The sequence below is a fragment of the Bombina bombina genome, chromosome 5 (genome assembly GCF_027579735.1).
Source record: "Bombina bombina isolate aBomBom1 chromosome 5, aBomBom1.pri, whole genome shotgun sequence".
Taxonomy (NCBI): Eukaryota; Metazoa; Chordata; class Amphibia; order Anura; family Bombinatoridae; genus Bombina; species Bombina bombina.
Genome location: NC_069503.1, coordinates 1,000,287,399 through 1,000,309,129, shown reverse-complemented (window position 1 = coordinate 1,000,309,129; position 21,731 = coordinate 1,000,287,399). Strand labels below are relative to the sequence as shown.

Sequence of the window (21,731 nt, the reverse complement as noted above, 5' to 3'; positions counted from 1 at the left end):
CAACTGCGAGATGCTATCATGTCAATATGGACCAAAATCTCTGAGGAATATTTTCAACACCTTGAATCTATGCCACAAAGAAAGAAGGCAGTTCTGAAGGCAAAAGGGGGTCCAACCCAGTACTAGAAAGGTGTTATGAAACTTGAAAAAGAGAAACCCAGCACTCCAACTAAAATTCAAAAACCTTTATTGTTATAAATCTCCTCCAATGGAGCTGAAATAAAACTTGCATCTTACGCTTTTCGGCTTTATGCTTTAGTCATCTATGACTAAGGCATAAAGCCGAAACGCATAAGATGCGTGTTTTATTTCAGCTCCATGGAGCTGAAATAAAACTTGTATCTTATGCTTTTCGGCTTTATGCTTTAGTCATCTATGACTAAGGCATAAAGCTGAAATGCATAAGATGCGTGTTTTATTTCATCTTCATTGAAGGAGATTTATCACAATAAAGGTTTTTGAATTTTAGTTGGAGTGCTGGGTTTCTCTTTTTCAAGTTTCATAGCATCTGTGCCATATCCATTTGGCACCCAGTAAATCTCAAGCAGGATATTCTGGAGACATTTAATACTCTTTTACCCAAAGAGCAGAGTTTTCAGCCCTTGAATCCCAGGCAGCAGTTCCACGGAGAAGAGTGCTTCTAATTAGCCAACTCACATAGTGCTTATAGTCTTCACGCTGTGAAACGTCAGAGTGGGAGTAGCTACATTTGTTAGCGGAGTTCAGTTGGAGAAAACAAAGTGAAGACAAAGAGTGTCGACAGGACGTGACGGGCAGAGCCAACGAGCACATCTCTTGACGAGGGGGGTGAGTTGGTGAGGTCTGGATCCTTAGAACCTGGTAAGGACACTGTCTTTGTTCCACTTTGTACCGCTTTGTGGCATATCCTCATTGACATTCGTCTAGGCTGGTTTACAGTCATAACGTATCATGCATCATCCACTGTACACTGTGTGTTTTATTGAACAGTATTCCGGCACTTATGTGCAAAGAATGGCCTATTTTTTGTAATACCAAGGTCAAGAAAAGTCTTTGGGACTGTCTTTTACATTATCGCAATATATATCCATACCTGGAGTCTATCAACTCACTTTTGAGCACTGGGGATATGACTGAGTTGTGACTTTCTTAATTACTAGCAAGGTGTACCTAATAAAGTTGCCAGTGAGTGTATATGTTAAAGGGATACTAAAGCAAAAATTTTTCTTTCATTATTCAGATAGAGCATGCAATTTTAAGCAACTTTCTAATTTACTCCTATTATATTTTTTTTCTTCGTTCTCTAGCTATCTTTATTTAAAAAGCAGGAATTTAAAGCTTAGGAGCTGTCCCATTTTAGGTTCAGCACCATGGATAGTGCTTGCCTATTGTTGGCTGACATTTAGCCTCTAATAAGCAAGCATAACCAAGGTTCTGAACCAAAAATGGTCCAGCTCCTTTGCTTTAGATTCCTGAATTTTAAATAAATATAGCAAGAGAACTAAGAAGAATTGATAATAGGAGTAAATTAGAAAGTTGCTTAAAATTTCATGCTCAATCTGAATCATTAAAGAAAAAAACAATTGGGTTTAGTGTCCCTTTAACTTTATAAGTTAACAGCATATAGGTGAAGCCAGCCTCAATGAATTACGAAAATTATTTTGACTAACAAGCTTCTGTGAGTCTAGCACATAATTTAACAATATTGTCAATTAAAATATTCACAGTTAAGAGTTTATACACAACCAAGGTTACAATGTTGCTGGGTACTAATAGTTCATACCTGGGTAGTAGGTGGGGTTATGGGTGAGTGGGTATATTTGCGCAGTGGGTCTAAAAGAATTCTTCAAATGGGGACATATGGCTGTCTCAGAGGGACAGCAGGAGAGAACTCAAAATTATGGACTGTCCCTCTCAAATAGGGACAGTTAGCAGGTCTGCAGTATGTCCCACTGCTATGACCAAGTTAAATTACTGGTAACAACTTTCTTTTAATGGAAACTCAAGTCTTAAAATATGCTCTTCCACAATATGCTGCATTATATAGATATATATAGATAGATAGATAGATATAGATAGATAGATAGATAGATAGATATATTGATAGAGAGCATGCAAAGGAACATGTACATTTTATAAAAATATAGGTCGCTTGTAAATTTCTGCAAGCCGGTCACATACATTAGTAAAAGGACTTGATGTGAATTTGTAACATAGTGGTTTAAAGTAAACAAACAATGAGCACGATTCCCTCTAAGATGCGCACACCACTTTAGAAAGTGCGCACAGCTGTCAGACACATTTTTTTAATTTTAAGTAACAGAATTTTTTTTGTGGCATATGTTTTAATTACCTCCACGGTACACGTGCTAAATAGTGAGTGTGGGTACTCAGGTGGGGTTGTAGCATGGAGTAATGTTCAGGCCGCGCTAACAGAAGTGGTCCAATGTTTATTTGTTTTTTATATTTTAAATCTGGCTAATACCTGTGTGCAGGCTGCAGAGCTCACTGTACTGCGCACAGGCTTCAGAGAGATGACGGGAGTTTTGTGTGAGGAGCAGGTTTTTAGGTTGAGCTGTCTCTGCCACTGTCCTGCATAAGTGATGTAAAGGGACACAGAAGAGCGTGAGAGGGTTCCCCATAGCCAGGTCCCCTCACATGTGAGCACACATACATCTCCCCATGGCCTTTCGCTATATCCCTGCAGCCTAAATGCATTACTGAGAATGTGGACAGACAGCCACAGAAATGCTAGTGGTAACCTGAAAATGAGTTTTCGCATGCACGTGCATGTATTCCCCCATAGAAATCAATGGAGACAAAAAAGTGGAAAAAATCTAACACCCTACCATAAGCCCCTAGCCTATTAACCCCTAAACCCCCACATCGCAAACACTAAATAAAACCTTTAACCCCTAAACCTCCGTCCCCCCACATTGAAACACTAAATAAAATTATTAGCCCCTAAACCGCCATCCTCCCACATTCCACTGTGTCCTATGAAAATCTGTAGGGGAAAGCTGGTCTATATGAGTTTGTAAATGTGCTCCACAATGAACTAATTTACTCTTAAAATACTGAAATAAATAACGTTTCAACAATAAATTGTATCTGTTTATCACTTGCTATTTTATCGTCTTTGCTACAACAAAATCTACAGTAAATGCCATCAGTTTATTTTACACCAGTATTTACAGGATACATTGATGACTTTACTTGGTATTCCTTTTCTTATTAGTCTCATGGTAGAGTTGGAATATTAGAAAAGAAGGTAATTAAAGCGCCAAAGGACAAAGGCCGGGTCTAAGTTAAGAATAATATATCATTTATTCAGTACAATAAAAATATAAAAAATAGCATATACCATAAACACATTAAAATAATAATCGAGGATCCAAGATTTTACAATAAGTTAAAACCAAAATGTAATAAAAGTAGATACAATTCTTGACTTGAACAGTCTTGTGGATTGTCTAGCAATGTGATACGTAGTATTCCAATATAAGGGGTAATTTAGTACAATCACTGTGTCTACTGGTGGGTAATATAGTGTATTTAAAAAGTGCGTTTTGGCTGAGGTGGATGTCTTCAAATAAAATTATGAGTAACAGTGCCAAGTGGAAAAAGAATTATATAAATAGTGTGTCTTCAAAACGAGTGTTCAAATCAAGTGTTGAAAAATATCCAAACAAATGATGGTAAAAGAACAGTGTAAACAAACGTTGAAAAAAGAACAGTGTAAAGCAAACAATCTTTTTACACAATTAACAATCTTAAAATGATGTGTGATGTTAATCATACATAAAAGGTGAAAACAAGATTATAAAACATGATTAAAAAAACAGCATGGCGAACTCCAAGAAAAAGAAAAATAGCAAAATATGAAAAAAAAAAAAAAAAAAGGATAAAGGATAAATAATATCCTGAAAACTGTGAACAGTCATACAGCCATGGGAAATGTCAGAATGAAAAATGTGTACTTGTTTGTCCCAAATGAGATGCAGTGGTTTTTCTCCCAGTGTTATTTCTCCCAGTGTAAGGTGCAATAAGACTCCTAAGTGATGACCCAATCGGTCAGTTCAGTTTTCTGCAATATTGATCCTTTCTGTCAAGAAACAAAAGCAATAATAGTGCAGACGTTTTTCACAACTTATTCCTACCAGAGTGTCACTTACCAGTCGACGCGTTTCGGTCATGCATTGACCTTTATCAAGACTGGTTTTACCTACTTCTTTGGGTCTTTTTATACCCTGTTCAATTACTAATTTTTCCATATTTTCGTGCTACCGGAAGTGGAATTTACCACTTCCGGTTTTGGGCGGCGATAATTGTTTTGTATCTTATTTTGTTAAAACTTATCTGTTGGTGTTATATTATTCAAATAAAATTAGGTGCTTGTATCTTAGGCGTGTGTAATTTAGGGCATTTGTTTAGTATTTCGTTTTAGTTCTCACTCCCGATTTTCTTGTGATCTGATTGGTCAGATGTTGGGGCGTATTCTCTATACTTATTACTATTGGCTATTAGTTGTATGGTCTAAAAACGACAGTGAGCCTCGGTTTCGTAGGTAGGCACTAACAGCCTATTCCATAAAGGGGTGTGTATTGTATCCATTCATCTATTCGTTCCTATTCTTAGTTTGTTGCTAATTATAAAGGCGATTTAGCTGTTTATGATCTAAAATATGAATGGTGATATGTTACATACAATAATCACTTTCTTTGCTATTCTTAGTGTGATGCTAATTGTGAAGAAGTTTATTTCAATGTACGGTCCGGGATGTGGTTAATATGAAAACTATGTTAGACATTCAAAATCAAAACAATAAAAATATTATAAAATACAAACTTACTTTATACATTATACATTCTTAGCATTTATTTTGCAACAGTGTTTGACTGTTATAGTTAGCAATGATACACATGATTCAAAGATGCGCTGACAGATTTGTAATATATGAAGTTTCAATGTTTTATTATTTCTTTTTTCAATCTTATTTCAATAGCCCTGTGCTTTGTCATTTGTTTTTATTCATTTTCAGATTCACAGATCTTTTTTACAAAAGGTTTGGATCTTATAAATCTTCTCATTAAGTATTTTTAGATATATGTCGCTAATTACTGATTTTAAAACTTCTTTCTGATTATCCGACTCGATGGTTAATTTTTCAGGGGACTGGGTCGATCGTTTTTGTCTAATAAACTAAATGTTTTGTCCTTTGTTTATGAGTTCTCTTGCTGTATTAGTGGGTTTTAGAATCAGAATGAGTTATGGCCAATAGGTATATCCACCTTTATTGGGTATTGGAGGGCCAAACATAGGGGCCAAATGGTTATGATATTAAAACACCCATGTCTGGTCATCTATTTATTATTTCTTTTTTTCTTTTTTTCTTTTTTTCAAAAGGTTTCAATGGGGATAAGTTTGAACATAAATCCCATTCATTAAAACTGATATATTCAATAGAATTTTCTACACAATAGAATTTTTTATATAATAGAATTTTTTAACATCTAAGGTGTTTTACATCTTAGAATTTTTAAATGTCCTCATATATAGGTGTAGTGGTAAACATTAATAGGATAAATTGGGATAATCAAATGTTTTCTAGGGTAATCGAATCTTTTTGATGATCCAATATTTAAGTTAGCAATCTGATATACTTAACTAGTCCACTCGCTTTGGGGCTAAATAGGCAGTGTAAGAGATAGATTAGAGATGAAATATAAAGGGAGAGGTGTTACACATAGGTTCTGATGTTTATTCATCTGTACTTTCATTTTCACCAGATTAATGTGGGATATTTGTGACGTTGTTCATAAGTTTCCTGTCCATAATCATGATTTTTTTAGAGGGAAAGTTCTGATGCTTTCTTCTTATGGTGAAGTGTTTTCTCAGGATAGTCAAATTCTCTTACTTAGATATGGAAAAGGGGAGGATGGGGTTTACTATATGTATAAGAGTCTCCCGGAATAGGCTTGTTTTCTTGAAATGTAATATCTGGAGGATTACTTTAGTACTCTTCCACAACCTTATTTGTTCTAAGCCAATCCTTAGTTAAGGTTCAGTAGATGAGACAGGTCCTCTTTATTGTTCAAACCTCTTGGATAGAGGGAATCAAGACGAAATATCCATTTTGACTCTTCAGTGAGTAGTTTTTTCTCCTGGTTGCCTCCTCTCCAATTCCTTGGTACTTTTTGTATTCCCATATATGTCAGTGTTTTGATGTTTCCTTGATGTTTTTCTGAGAAATGTTTGTACAGTGCGGTCTCTTTGTTGAGTTTCTCGATACACAGCAGATGTTCGCGTATCCTGTCCCTCAGTGGTCTAGACGTTTGTCCCACATATTGGAGACCGCACGGGCATTGGAGAAGGTACACAACATTCTTATCTTGACACCTTATTAGGTCCTTGATCTTATATTTCTCTTTATTATTGTGTGATTGGAACATTGTGGATTTTTTGCCACATTTGCATGCCTTGCATGTGTGACAGGGAAAAAAACCTTTTATTATTTTCCCAAATGTATCTTTTATTCCAGATTGTTTGACCTTTTTGATACTTGGGGCTAGTTTGTTTTTCAGATTGTTGGTCCAACAGAAGAGAAATTTAGCTGGAAGAACAACATACGGAGAAAGGCAAGAACAATACTTTAGAAATATGAATGCTTATGAAACCCCCCCACGTGAAAGGAGACAACAAGGGTCAAGAGAAGAGCCTCCCAATGAGAGAGTAAAGGAAAGGACCGAAAACTCAGGGGGTCAACCAGAAGCTAGAGAAAAGAGGATTGGAACAAATAGATCAAATATCCAAACAAAAACAGACACACAAGTACCCCATTCCTCCTCATCCTCTTCGTCTTTTTTAGAATTGGACCTCCAAAACCACAAAAAAGGGGAACAAAATCAATCCTCCACACAGGTAAAAACAAGACCCATAGAGGGAAAAGAGGAGGCCTAAAGACAAAGAAAGGAACAAACGAAATAGATCATCAAACAGATGAGGAATCTGAGAAAGGGATATTTAATCTGAGTTCCTACAAACTAAGTAAAGATGAGAGATCGATCTTAAAATTGGGCTTATCCTTTGCCCCATCTAAAAGTCTGGACAAGTTCACGACATTCATAAATACAAAAGAATTTATCAGGAAATTAACTCTGAAAAGATTTTTTCTGAAATCACCTCTGGAAAGGATGGGTTATGGTTTTCAAGAATATACTCACACTCAACAAGTTGATGGCTACAAACATACCAATCTGAAGCCAAAATCTACATTCTACCCCTTGACACACAAAGGGACGGCACTCGAAACATTCGAGACTATAGTATGTAGAGAAATACGAGACATAGACAATAAGAAGCTAAAATTGAAAAACAAAAACCTATCGAATAAACAAATTCAAATTGTTAAGAAGTTGGAAGATAACCACAATCTCACCATTAAGCAGGCTGATAAAGGCGGTGGGATTGTGGTGATGAATAAGACAGACTATAACAACGAGATGGAGAGGATTTTGGGTGATCAAAACACATATGAAAAACTGAAAGAAAACCCGGTCAATCTATACAAGAAAACACTGACAAACCTCTTGAAGGGAGCAAAAGAAGAAAACATTCTGAATGAAAAAGAGTACAACTATATAAATGTACAATTCCCGAAGACACCGATAATATATCACCTCCCCAAAATTCATAAAAGTCTGAACAACCCCCCGGGAAGACCAATAATCTCAGGGATAGGGTCTTTAAGCAGCAATCTGTCGGAGTATGTGGACAGACATCTCCAGAAGCTTGTCAGAGAACGTCCATCATACATAAGGGATTCCACTCAGATAATCAATCTACTCGAGGACATAAGCTGGGAAGATAACTACATCCTGGCAACTTGTGATGTTACTGCATTGTACACAAGTATTCCTCATGAGGAAGGATTGAAAGCTGTCAAATTTTACCTAGAGAGAGATGAAGAGATCCCAGAAAGACAATGTGAATTTATACTAGAAAGTATAAACTATATTTTACATCACAACTACTTCAGTAATGAAGAGAAGTTTTACAGACAGATATGTGGGACGGCGATGGGGACCAGGTTCGCGCCTAGCTATGCCAACCTCTACATGGCAAAATGGGAAGAAATATTCTGGGAGTCATGTCCTGCAGGCGCGGATCTGGTCCTCTATCGCCGCTATATCGATGACATCATACTCGTTTGGAAAGGAACACAAGAAGATCTAGAATATACCTTCAAGGTGATGAACCAAAACGAAGTGAATCTCCATTTCACGTATGAACATAGTCAAAAATCTCTTACTTATCTTGATTTGAAAATAGAAATAAAGAACAATACCATTGAAACATCAACTCATTTCAAACAGGTGGACAGTAACAACTATGTCCACCAAACTAGTTGTCATCACAGAAATTGGAAAGCAAACATCCCAAAGGGACAACTTCTAAGGATGAAGAAAAACTGCTCAGATCCACAAAAATGGGAGGAACAAGCCCAGTTAATCAAAGCTAAATTTATCGAGAGAGGTTACAACGAACACCTATTGGATCAGAAGATAGAAGAGATCCGAAAAATTGAAAGAAAGGAACTAACCAAATACAAAGATAAGTCCAGTGGGAATAACAACAACGAGATCCTGGATGTACCGCTAATAACGGAATACAGCGAAAACAGTCGTATTATCGAAGACATCTTTAGGAAGCATTGGAACATATTGAAGGATGATGACATCCTAGGAGAGAAACTACCTCAACGACCAAAGTTTGTGTACAGAAGGACCAACAATCTGAAAAACAAACTAGCCCCAAGTATCAAAAAGGTCAAACAATCTGGAATAAAAGATACATTTGGGAAAATAATAAAAGTTTTTTTTCCCTGTCACACATGCAAGGCATGCAAATGTGGCAAAAAATCCACAATGTTCCAATCACACAATAATAAAGAGAAATATAAGATCAAGGACCTAATAAGGTGTCAAGATAAGAATGTTGTGTACCTTCTCCAATGCCCGTGCGGTCTCCAATATGTGGGACAAACGTCTAGACCACTGAGGGACAGGATACGCGAACATCTGCTGTGTATCGAGAAACTCAACAAAGAGACCGCACTGTACAAACATTTCTCAGAAAAACATCAAGGAAACATCAAAACACTGACATATATGGGAATACAAAAAGTACCAAGGAATTGGAGAGGAGGCAACCAGGAGAAAAAACTACTCACTGAAGAGTCAAAATGGATATTTCGTCTTGATTCCCTCTATCCAAGAGGTTTGAACAATAAAGAGGACCTGTCTCATCTACTGAACCTTAACTAAGGATTGGCTTAGAACAAATAAGGTTGTGGAAGAGTACTAAAGTAATCCTCCAGATATTACATTTCAAGAAAACAAGCCTATTCCGGGAGACTCTTATACATATAGTAAACCCCATCCTCCCCTTTTCCATATCTAAGTAAGAGAATTTGACTATCCTGAGAAAACACTTCACCATAAGAAGAAAGCATCAGAACTTTCCCTCTAAAAAAATCATGATTATGGACAGGAAACTTATGAACAACGTCACAAATATCCCACATTAATCTGGTGAAAATGAAAGTACAGATGAATAAACATCAGAACCTATGTGTAACACCTCTCCCTTTATATTTCATCTCTAATCTATCTCTTACACTGCCTATTTAGCCCCAAAGCGAGTGGACTAGTTAAGTATATCAGATTGCTAACTTAAATATTGGATCATCAAAAAGATTCGATTACCCTAGAAAACATTTGATTATCCCAATTTATCCTATTAATGTTTACCACTACACCTATATATGAGGACACTTAAAAATTCTAAGATGTAAAACACCTTAGATGTTAAAAAATTCTATTATATAAAAAATTCTATTGTGTAGAAAATTCTATTGAATATATCAGTTTTAATGAATGGGATTTATGTTCAAACACATCCCCATTGAAACCTTTTGAAAAAAAGGAAAAAAGAAAAAAAGAAATAATAAATAGATGACCAGACATGGGTGTTTTAATATCATAACCATTTGGCCACTATGTTTGGCCCTCCAATACCCAATAAAGGTGTATATACCTATTGGCCATAACTCATTCTGATTCTAAAACCCACTAATACAGCAAGAGAACTCATAAACAAAGGACAAAACATTTAGTTTATTAGACAAAAACGATCGACCCAGTCCCCTGAAAAATTAACCATCGAGTCGGATAATCAGAAAGAAGTTTTAAAATCAGTAATTAGCGACATATATCTAAAAATACTTAATGAGAAGATTTATAAGATCCAATCCTTTTGTAAAAAAGATCTGTGAATCTGAAAATGAATAAAAACAAATGACAAAGCACAGGGCTATTGAAATAAGATTGAAAAAAGAAATAATAAAACATTGAAACTTCATATATTACAAATCTGTCAGCGCATCTTTGAATCATGTGTATCATTGCTAACTATAACAGTCAAACACTGTTGCAAAATAAATGCTAAGAATGTATAATGTATAAAGTAAGTTTGTATTTTATAATATTTTTATTGTTTTGATTTTGAATGTCTAACATAGTTTTCATATTAACCACATCCCGGACCTTACATTGAAATAAACTTCTTCACAATTAGCATCACACTAAGAATAGCAAAGAAAGTGATTATTGTATGTAACATATCACCATTCATATTTTAGATCATAAACAGCTAAATCGCCTTTATAATTAGCAACAAACTAAGAATAGGAACGAATAGATGAATGGATACAATACACACCCCTTTATGGAATAGGCTGTTAGTGCCTACCTACGAAACCGAGGCTCACTGTCGTTTTTAGACCATACAACTAATAGCCAATAGTAATAAGTATAGAGAATACGCCCCAACATCTGACCAATCAGATCACAAGAAAATCGGGAGTGAGAACTAAAACGAAATACTAAACAAATGCCCCAAATTACACACGCCTAAGATACAAGCACCTAATTTTATTTGAATAATATAACACCAACAGATAAGTTTTAACAAAATAAGATACAAAACAATTATCGCCGCCCGAAACCGGAAGTGGTAAATTCCACTTCCGGTAGCACGAAAATATGGAAAAATTAGTAATTGAACAGGGTATAAAAAGACCCAAAGAAGTAGGTAAAACCAGTCTTGATAAAGGTCAATGCATGACCGAAACGCGTCGACTGGTAAGTGACACTCTGGTAGGAATAAGTTGTGAAAACGTCTGCACTATTATTGCTTTTGTTTCTTGACAGAAAGGATCAATATTGCAGAAAACTGAACTGACCGATTGGGTCATCACTTAGGAGTCTTATTGCACCTTACACTGGGAGAAATAACACTGGGAGAAAAACCACTGCATCTCATTTGGGACAAACAAGTACACATTTTTCATTCTGACATTTCCCATGGCTGTATGACTGTTCACAGTTTTCAGGATATTATTTATCTTTTTTGTTTTTTTTTGTTTTTTTTCATATTTTGCTATTTTTCTTTTTCTTGGAGTTCGCCATGCTGTTTTTTAATCATGTTTTATAATCTTGTTTTCACCTTTTATGTATGATTAACATCACACATCATTTTAAGATTGTTAATTGTGTAAAAAGATTGTTTGCTTTACACTGTTCTTTTTTCAACGTTTGTTTACACTGTTCTTTTACCATCATTTGTTTGGATATTTTTCAACACTTGATTTGAACACTCGTTTTGAAGACACACTATTTATATAATTCTTTTTCCACTTGGCACTGTTACTCATAATTTTATTTGAAGACATCCACGTCAGCCAAAACGCACTTTTTAAATACACTATATTACCCACCAGTAGACACAGTGATTGTACTAAATTACCCCTTATATTGGAATACTACGTATCACATTGCTAGACAATCCACAAGACTGTTCAAGTCAAGAATTGTATCTACTTTTATTACATTTTGGTTTTAACTTATTGTAAAATCTTGGATCCTCGATTATTATTTTAATGTGTTTATGGTATATACTATTTTTTATATTTTTATTGTACTGAATAAATGATATATTATTCTTAACTTAGACCCGGCCTTTGTCCTTTGGCGCTTTAATTACCTTCTTTTCTGATTATCTACTCATTTGACCGCTAGGGGTCAATTTATTAAAGCTAAGGGTCCCTTTAGCATTAGGCGCTTAGTGTTAACCTATATTAACTAAGAGTTGGAATATTAACTGTGCACTTTAACCTCTTCATACAGCAGTAATTGGTTTTGGATAGTTTAGCTATCTTCTCAGCTACTTGTTAATTTGAGCATACCTGGAAGATTCCAGTTTTCCCTTTAATATACTATGAATGTGTATTCACAGATGTTTGCTAATTGATTGGTGTGGTTGAAGGTCAACCAATTACAGACTTTGTAAAAAATAAATAACAAAATAAGGGACATAAAAAGGTATCTTTACAAATAAGAGTTCTGTTACCAATAATGGCTTGGTTTCCATCGAGGAAGTAAAGTTGTTGGCAAAAACATTTATCTCCATTAAAGTCTATTGAGAATTTTTATGTTACCACTAGTTTCCAACCTTAACCACCTCAATGGAAACTATGCCATTGTATTAGAATAGCAACACCTGCTTTCCTATAAAAAAGCTATTTACGATTCAAAAGGAAATGTTTTAATGTGACAAGTGCTGTGGACATTATTGAATCATATTCTTATGGAGGTATTGCAGAGACCTCAGTCTTCAAAAGCACTAAATACTCACAGCTGCTGAGAGGCTATATTATGCTAAAAAAAAATATTTAAAGGGACATTTTACCAACAATTTTTCTTTCTGGAGCTTGATGCCCCTGTTTCCCACGAGCCTTCAGGAAACAGAAGTTATGAGGCAGTGGTCTAAAGACCGCTGCTCCATAACTTGTCCGCAGCTCTGAGGCCGCAGACAGAAATCAACCCGATCGAATACGATTGGGTTGATTAACACCCCCTGCTAGCGGCCGATTGGTCACGAATCTGCAGGGAGCGGCATTGCACCAACAATTCACAAGAACTGCTGGTGCAATGATAAATGCCAACAGCGTATGCTGTCGGCATTTATTGATGTGCAGCGGACATGATACGCTACACCGTATCATGCCCACTCGCACTATGATAAATCTACCCCAGAGAATACAATTTCCAGTTTACATTTATTATCTAATTAGCTTTATTCTCTTGGTATCCTTTGTTGAAGAAATAGCAATGCACATGGGTGAGCCAATAACATGAGGCATATATGTGCAGCCACCAATCTGCTGCAGCTTCTAAACCTACCTAGGTATGCTTTTTAACAAAGAATACCAGGATAATTAAACAAATTAGATAATAGAAGTAAATTAGAAAGTTGTTTAAAAGTGAATGCTCTTTCTGAATCATAAAAGAAAAAAAATTGGGTTTCATGTGCCTTTAAATATCAAATGTGATGAGAGTGTGTGTCTGTGTGCACATGTATACATGTGTGTATATGAGTGTGTGTGTGTTGTCTTTATATGAATGTACATGTGTGTGTGCCTATGTGCCCGTTGTGTTTGTTTGTGTGTTGTCTTTATATGATTGTACATGTGTGTGTGCGTATGCGCCCGTTGTGTTTGTTTGTGTGTTGTCTCTATATGATTGTACATGTGTGTGTGTGTGTGTATGTGCCCGTTGTGTTTGTTTGTGTGTTGTCTTTATATGAATGTACATGTGTGTGTGTGCGTATATGCCCGTTGTGTTTGTTTGTGTGTTGTCTCTATATGATTGTACATGTGTGTGTGCGTATACGCCCGTTGTGTTTGTTTGTGTGTTATCTTTATATGAATGTACATGTGTGTGTGCGTATGTGCCCGTTGTGTTTGTTTGTGTGTTGTCTTTATATGAATGTACATGTGTGTGTGCGTATGTGCCCGTTGTGTTTGTTTGTGTGTTGTCTCTATATGATTGTACATGTGTGTGTGTGTATGTGCCCGTTGTGTTTGTGTGTTGTATTTATATGAATGTACATGTGTGTGTGCGTATACGCCCGTTGTGTTTGTTTGTGTGCTGTCTTTATATGAATGTACATGTGTGTGTGCGTATGTGCCCGTTGTGTTTGTTTGTGCGTGTAATTGCATGTTGTGTTTGTGTGTGCATGTGTGTGTGAGCAGGTGCGTGTTTGTGTTATTTCTTCCCTGTAAATGAAATACTTCAACAGAACAATAAAAAAACTTACAATTTTTTCTAAGGATTTACATCAGTATCCACCATGCCTATTTATCAGAATTCCTGTACAGAGTGTCTCCCACAACTTTTAATAAGATGTACAAAAATTGAAAGGAAAGAAATTCTGAGATGCACTTCTGATTTAATATATCTGGTGTCAGAGCTAGACCAATGCCAGGAAAAGTGGATAACTGTTATTTTTTAGTAAAGGAAGTGCATACTTTTGTACTTTTCACAGGCTGTTCCAATCTCACTGGTACAAGATTTTCAAATGCATTTGTAGCTTATATCTTGCACGGGGACTAATCAATGTGGTATTCCAATCAGAAAACATGTTTCTAGCAACTTTAAACATGATTTTGTTAGATTCTTCTAATCACATCTTCATAAACACAATAGTTTTTTTGGTTCAATAAAAATTTAAATAATATTGCTCAAAATCATACTTTTTTAGGTGTAAAAGTATATTAAAGGACCACTGAATGCAGCATAATTGCATAATTAATAAGTGCATAAAAAAAGACAAAGCAATAACACCTCCTCTGAATTACAAATAAACAGTAGATTTTTTTCTGGCAAATGTATTTTTTTCTCCCATTTTCCGGCCCCCTGTATCATGTGACAGCCATCAGCCAATCACAGGCTAGTATACATATACCCTGTGAGCTTGTGGACATGTTCAGTTGGAACTTGTTCCCCAGAAAGTGTGTATATAAAAAGACTGTGCAAAATTTGATAACGGAAGTAAATTGGAAAGTGTCTTAAAACTGCATGCTCTATCTGAATCATGAAAGTTTATTTTGACTTGAGTGTCCCTTTAAGAAAAGTCCTCATAATAATCTTATTTTATTTCGAACGATGACATCATAAATGCCCGCCCTTAAAAATGGCCATGGCTTTCTGTATATTCTTTGTCCAATTGTAGCACATCTAACTTTCATATTGATGGTCTGCCATGGGATACCTAAGACCTCACAAACAGATTGAAGTATATTGCAAAAATACTTTTAGTCAAAACTAAAATACATTCTGCACATTTTATTTTAACCATAATGTCATTTTTAAGTCTCCACTCTAAAAGTAGAATAGGAACAATTGGTTGTATAGCAAATGTGCTGATTTTCATTTTCCTGTGATAAGGGCTTTGCTAAAGGGACATGTAACACAAGTTTGTACTTTTTACTATTACTGTACTAGGCACTGGCAGACTCGTGAGATGCTGATTGGTGGCTGCACATATATGCCTCCAATTTTAAAAAAAAATTGAAAAGTTAAATATTTTTAGAAGCAACAATGAAATTTTTTTTTAACATTTCTTTTGCATAATTCTTTATGTTAAAACAAGGTTTGTAACTATGCAAATATTAAAAATATTCATAAAAATTATACAATTATTATATATACGCATAAGCATATAGCATATGCACCAGTATATAGCACAAGCATATAGCATACTCACCAGCATATAGCATATATACAAATACAGGTAGCCCTCAGTTTACGCTGGGGTTAGGTTCCAGAAGGAATGGTTAAAAAATTTAAACCGTTGTAAATGGAAACCCAGTTTATAATGTAAGTCAATGGGAAGTGAGGGAGATAGGTTCTAGGCCCCTCTCAAAATTGTCATAAGTAACACCTAATACATTATTTTTAAAGCTTTGAAATGAAGACTTTAAATGCTAAACAGCATTATAAACCTAATAAAATAATCACACAACACAGAATATATAATTAAATTAAGTTAAATGAACAAAAACATTTGCTAAACAGCATTATAAACCTAATAAAATAATCACACAACACAGATTTCACTTGCATTTTTCTGCAAACAGTTCTTTCTATGCATTCCAATCTGGACTGATTTATAGACAGGAAGATCTTGTTCCTTTGAAATCTGCTCAATAGCTCAGGTCTGGTTAAACTGATTAATTTCAGCTTGCTTGGCTTTGCTACAACACAAGCGGACAGCTCCACCTACTGGCTATTTTAAGAAATGCACTGCTTCTCAATGCTTTTTAATAGCAGTCACATGACTGGAAAAAAAGGTTGTTATTCTGAAACGGTGTAAATTGAACCGTTGTAAAACGAGGGCCACCTGGTATATAGCACATGCATCAGAATATAGCATAGACACTAGTATATGGCATACTCACCAGCATATAGAATATGCACCAGTATATAGCACATGCATCAGCAAATGACAGGCACTAGTATATGGCATACACACCCGCGTATAGCTTATGAACAAGTATATAGCATATGCATCAGCAAATGAGTATGACATAGGCATTAGTAAATGGCATATTTACCAGCATATAGCATACGCACCATCAAATAGCATACACACCAGTATAGCATATGCACCAGCATATAGCATATTCACCAGTATATAGTATACGCATCAGTGTATGGCATAATCACCAGAATATAGCATAGGCACCAGCATATAGCATACACACCAGTATATAGTATATACACCAGCATATTACATATTCACCAGCATATGGCATACACACCAGTATAGCATACACACCAGGATTTACTGTAGCATACGCACAAGCATATAGCATATGCACCAGTATATAGCATTCACACCAGTATATAGCATACACACCAGCATATAGCATACACACCAGGATATAGCATACACACCAGGATATAGCATACACACCAGAATATAGCATACACACCAGCATACAGTATACACACCAGTATATAGCATACACACCAGCATATAGCATACACACCAGTATATAGCATACACACCAGCATATAGCATACACACCAGCATATAGCATACACACCAGCATACAGTATACACACCAGCATATAGCATATGCACCAGCATATAGCATATGCACCAGTATATAGCATACACACCAGTATATAGCATACGCACCAGCATATAGCATACACACCAGTATATAGCATACACAACAGCATATAGCATACACACCAGTATATAGCATACACACCAGCATATAGCATACACACCAGTATATAGCATACACACCAGTATATAGCATACACACCAGCATATAGCATACACACCAGCATATAGCATACACACCAGTATATAGCATACACACCAGCATACAGTATACACACCAGCATACAGCATATGCACCAGCATATAGCATATGCACCAGTATATAGCATATGAAGAGCATATAGCATATGCACCAGTGTATACCATACAAACCAATATAAAGCATACACCAGCATATTACATTTTCACATGCATATGGCTTACACACCAGTATAGCTTACGCACCAGGATGCACTGTAGCATGCGCACCAGCATATAGCATATGCACCAGTATATAGCATTTACACAGGTATATAGCATACACCCCAGCATACAGTATATACACCAGCATACAGTATATACACCAGCATATAGCATATGCACCAGCATATAGCATACGCACCAGGATATACCATACGCACCAGGATATACCATACGCACCACCAGTATATAGCATATGCACCAGTATATAGCATACACACAAGTATATACCATACACACCAGTATATAGCATACACACCACTATATAGCATACACACCAGCATATAGCATATGCACCAGTATATAGCATATTCACCAGCATATAGCATATGCACCACCATATAACATATGCACCAGTATATAGTATATACAATCATACATACCAGTATATAGCTTACTGACCAGTATACAGCATATGCATATAGCATTTTTGTTAACACAAGTATATTGCAAAAATACTTTTAGTCAAAACTAAAATACAGTCTGCACATTTTATTTTAACCATAATGTCATTTTTTAAGTCTCCACTCTAAAAGTAGAATAGGAACAATTGGTTGTATAGCAAATGTGCTGATTTTAGTAAACATCTACAGAAGAAGCATGTGCAATTCATTTTCCTGTGATAAGGGCTTTGCTAAAGGCACATGGAACACAAGTTTGTACTTTTTACTATACTACTAGGCACTGCAGGAGATGCTGATTGGTGGCTGCACATATATGCCTCCAATTTAAAAGAAAAAATTGAAAAGTGAAATATTTTTAGAAGCAACAATGAAAAAAAAATGTTAACATTCCTTTTGCATAATTCTTTATGTTAAAAGCAAGGTTTGTAACTATGCAAATATTAAAAAATATTCATAAAAATGATACAATTATTATATATGCTGTAAAAATAGATATATTCTATGGATTATTTAAAATATTTTACATTTCACAATATGTATAATCATTTTTATTAACTTTTTAATATTTTAATTTCAATAGCGCTCATTTAGGTTAGTAATTCTTCATGTGCGCGAACCCCGATGTGTGTTACGCATATTTTACATTGCTATGTTCTTCACATAGAAAATAATGTACTTTTTATTAGTAATGTAAAATACATATCTATACTTATATATCTATAGGAATCAATATACAGGTAAAGGTATAGATAGAAATATGTATTTACAATAAAAAGTACATTGTTCCATATGTGAAGGACATTGGAATGTGACATTTTTATAACTCCTGTCGGGGTAACACACGAGTGATAGGTGTTAGGTTTTTTCTTCAGTGCTCTCCATTGACTTCTATAGGGAGAAGAAGTTAATGCGGTTGCAATATTTGTTTAGCGTGCATCGGATTACGCTGACGCACAAACTTTTTACTTTCAACTAGTAAGAAGCGTGCTACCTGACGTGTGCAAAAAGCTTCCATCTAGTGAAGTTTATGCACATGCGGGAGTGCTAAATAGCGATCCACTTGTAATTTAGCCCTAAGTAAGACAACATGTAAGAAATTCATATTTTTTCTGGTATCTGTAGGACTTTTAATAATTAAAACATAGTGATTCAAAGCAATGCTTTTTCGAAGTATTTTTTAATAAACAACATATTATTTTGAGCACACACACAACAGATATTGTGAACCATGGAGTTGACTTTGCTTGCATCACCACGTGACAGGAGTGATAAACTGGCGCATCTTTACAAACAAACAATACCAGCATAGTTAGTTTCACCCCACCACTGCTCTCTACAGTAATGGAAACCTTTCCTTCTGTAGGCGGATTTCAATGGATAGAGGCCAGTGCTTGTTCCATCCTTCCCCAACACACCCCCATTTACTCACTTGTAGCCAGAAGTACAGGTCGGAGTCTGAGAGCAAGTCTCTGATGTTGGCACATTGTCCCAGACTCAGCTAGGGGATCTCATTAGGAAATAAACTTTTGTAGGGCTTGAGAAGCACACATTGCATGGGTGCACTGGCTTCATGTTTATGCTTAGCATGGTTAAACAACTAATTCATCTCATTTGCAGCACTTCACTAATGGAATAACATATGCACATCTGCTCACAGTTTTTGATCTACCTCCAAATCTATTCCTTATTTCAATATTTCAACAGACACTGAAATCACAGAATTTGTACTATACAGTCTTCTTGATTCACCAAGGATTTAATACATTATGCAGCTAATTAACTTATCAAATGAATTTTTTTTAGCTACATTTGTGTCCCTAGATTCCATACCCATTCTGTTGAAAGGCTATAAACTTTAAAGGGACGTTCCTGTCAAAACTGAAATCCACATGGATGCATTTCAGTTTTGAATAGAAGCATTTTTGTAATATTCATGTATGAACAAAAAATGCTTCTAATAAAAGCTACAGCTTTTTCAAAAGTGTATTTAAGTATGCACCATGCCCCAGCATTTAAACACACCACTTGCTCACAGAGCCTAAGGTGCTTTTATCATCTGGCAATGATTCAGTTTGTTAATTGCGGACATGATACGAGCCCCACTGGTGTTCTGAGCAGCTGCAGTATTTAAAATGCTGGTGCACTGAAAATATCTAGCTATGCTTCACATGCACGTGCTAACTTTTACTAGAAGCATGTATGACAATATATGTATATTGAAAATATTTTTCTATTCAAAGATGTAATTCATCTATGTGCATTTAAATGTTGTCCAGAATGTTCCTTTAACTACTGCCATTTCTTTAAAGTAGCGCATTCCTTATAAAGTATGTAAAATGACATTAAACCCAAATCTAAAATAGGACATTTTAAAATATATAATAGCTATAAAAAAAAATTCACTTGTCCAAAAATGATTTTCTTTTTTCATGCACCTGGGGTTGTATCAATGTGAACATACACATATTTGGGACATATACTGTTGCCAGCCAGTACAAAAATTGATATCTATCTGAGTTATGAAAGTAAAGTTTTGGGTTTCATGTCTTTTTAACTTGCCAGCCAGTATCCCTTTAAAATGTACATTTTTTTATGTGCTAATAATTTTCCATAAGGAATGGCAAAATGCACAGACACAATTTTCTTTTTGCCAGCATATTTCTCTGTGACCAAAAATGATGGGTCTCTAAAGCAAATGTACACTCTTGTCTCAGAGGATTTGTCATTTAAAAAACTCTAAACAGACCCAGCTTGGATAGCTCCAAATTGTATAATTAATAAAAAAAAAGACTAAAGTTCCTGGCAACAAGGAATACACAATGATCACACAACATCACTTATTGCAGTGTATTACTCATGCCTGCAGGAACTCAAACATGGCTCAGATTTTAGTTGAAAGTAGATACAAGGTTAACAGCAAGTTTGTATAAGTTTAATGAGCACAATGTTATAGCAAATTGCAGACCCAACAGTTTACTCTCAGACCTGGCACACTTACCTGATGTCCCAGGGAGTCCAGGCAGCTTATTAGTATCTGCTCCAAGGGAAAGTTTTGGAGATGGAGGCTGGGGAACTGCAAGTGCTAATATCCCTTGTTACCAGGGATGAAGTGCAGAAGTCATATAGTCCCTGTCATAGCAGATCCCGTATCCCCAGCAGATCCTGTATCCCTCTTTCTCATCAGGCAGCATTCAGCCCAGTCCCCGCCCCTCTGGCAGTCACTTTCCCCTTTGTACATTTAAGGTGGATTAGCCAGATTTGCAGTGTTCACAATGAAATATTTATTTTTTTAGTCATCTAGGAATTTTCTTTGTAGAATTAAATGACTGGATATTTTTTAAAACATATCTTTAAAATACATCATAACTTATATTTCTAAGTATACTGGCAAATGTCACCCTTTGCATTTAAATATTTGTAAAGTCTGCATTTTTTTGAAGTTTCTAAAATTATTATTTATTTATGCAGCAGAACCTTGGGTAATATTATTAATAATATGATAAATAACATGCATTTGATGATAATCCCAGGACAACACAAAACTTTTTCGTCAACAATAATAATAATAAAAAATTCTAGGGACACTTTGCAGCAGAGCAACCAAGTAAGCAGGTATACAGTATTAGTAGTACAGTATTGACCATTTCCCTTATGGTTTTCATAGCTACGCTTACTATGCTCCTCACTAAAGCATCCAAAGTAAATTGGACACTATATACACAAAACATAAATAATTGGGTTATTGCATTTAATCTGTAAATTTAAGGAGATTCACAGACGACAGTTGACAAAATTAGATATATTAATATTATGGTGTTCAAATGCAAATTACAGAATACTCAGATCCTG

At 35.5% G+C, this 21,731-nt stretch overlaps 1 protein-coding gene across 1 annotated transcript in view; it reads right to left on the bottom strand.

The window, feature by feature from the left end:
• Positions 1-21,048, bottom strand: part of MATN2 (matrilin 2) — a 295,468-nt gene extending 274,420 nt beyond the window's left edge. Inside the window, exon 1 of the mRNA XM_053715235.1 lies at positions 20,881-21,048. The gene's annotated coding sequence lies outside the window, so the exon portion shown is untranslated. The remainder of the gene's footprint in view (positions 1-20,880) is intronic.
• Positions 21,049-21,731: the final 683 nt, after the last annotated feature.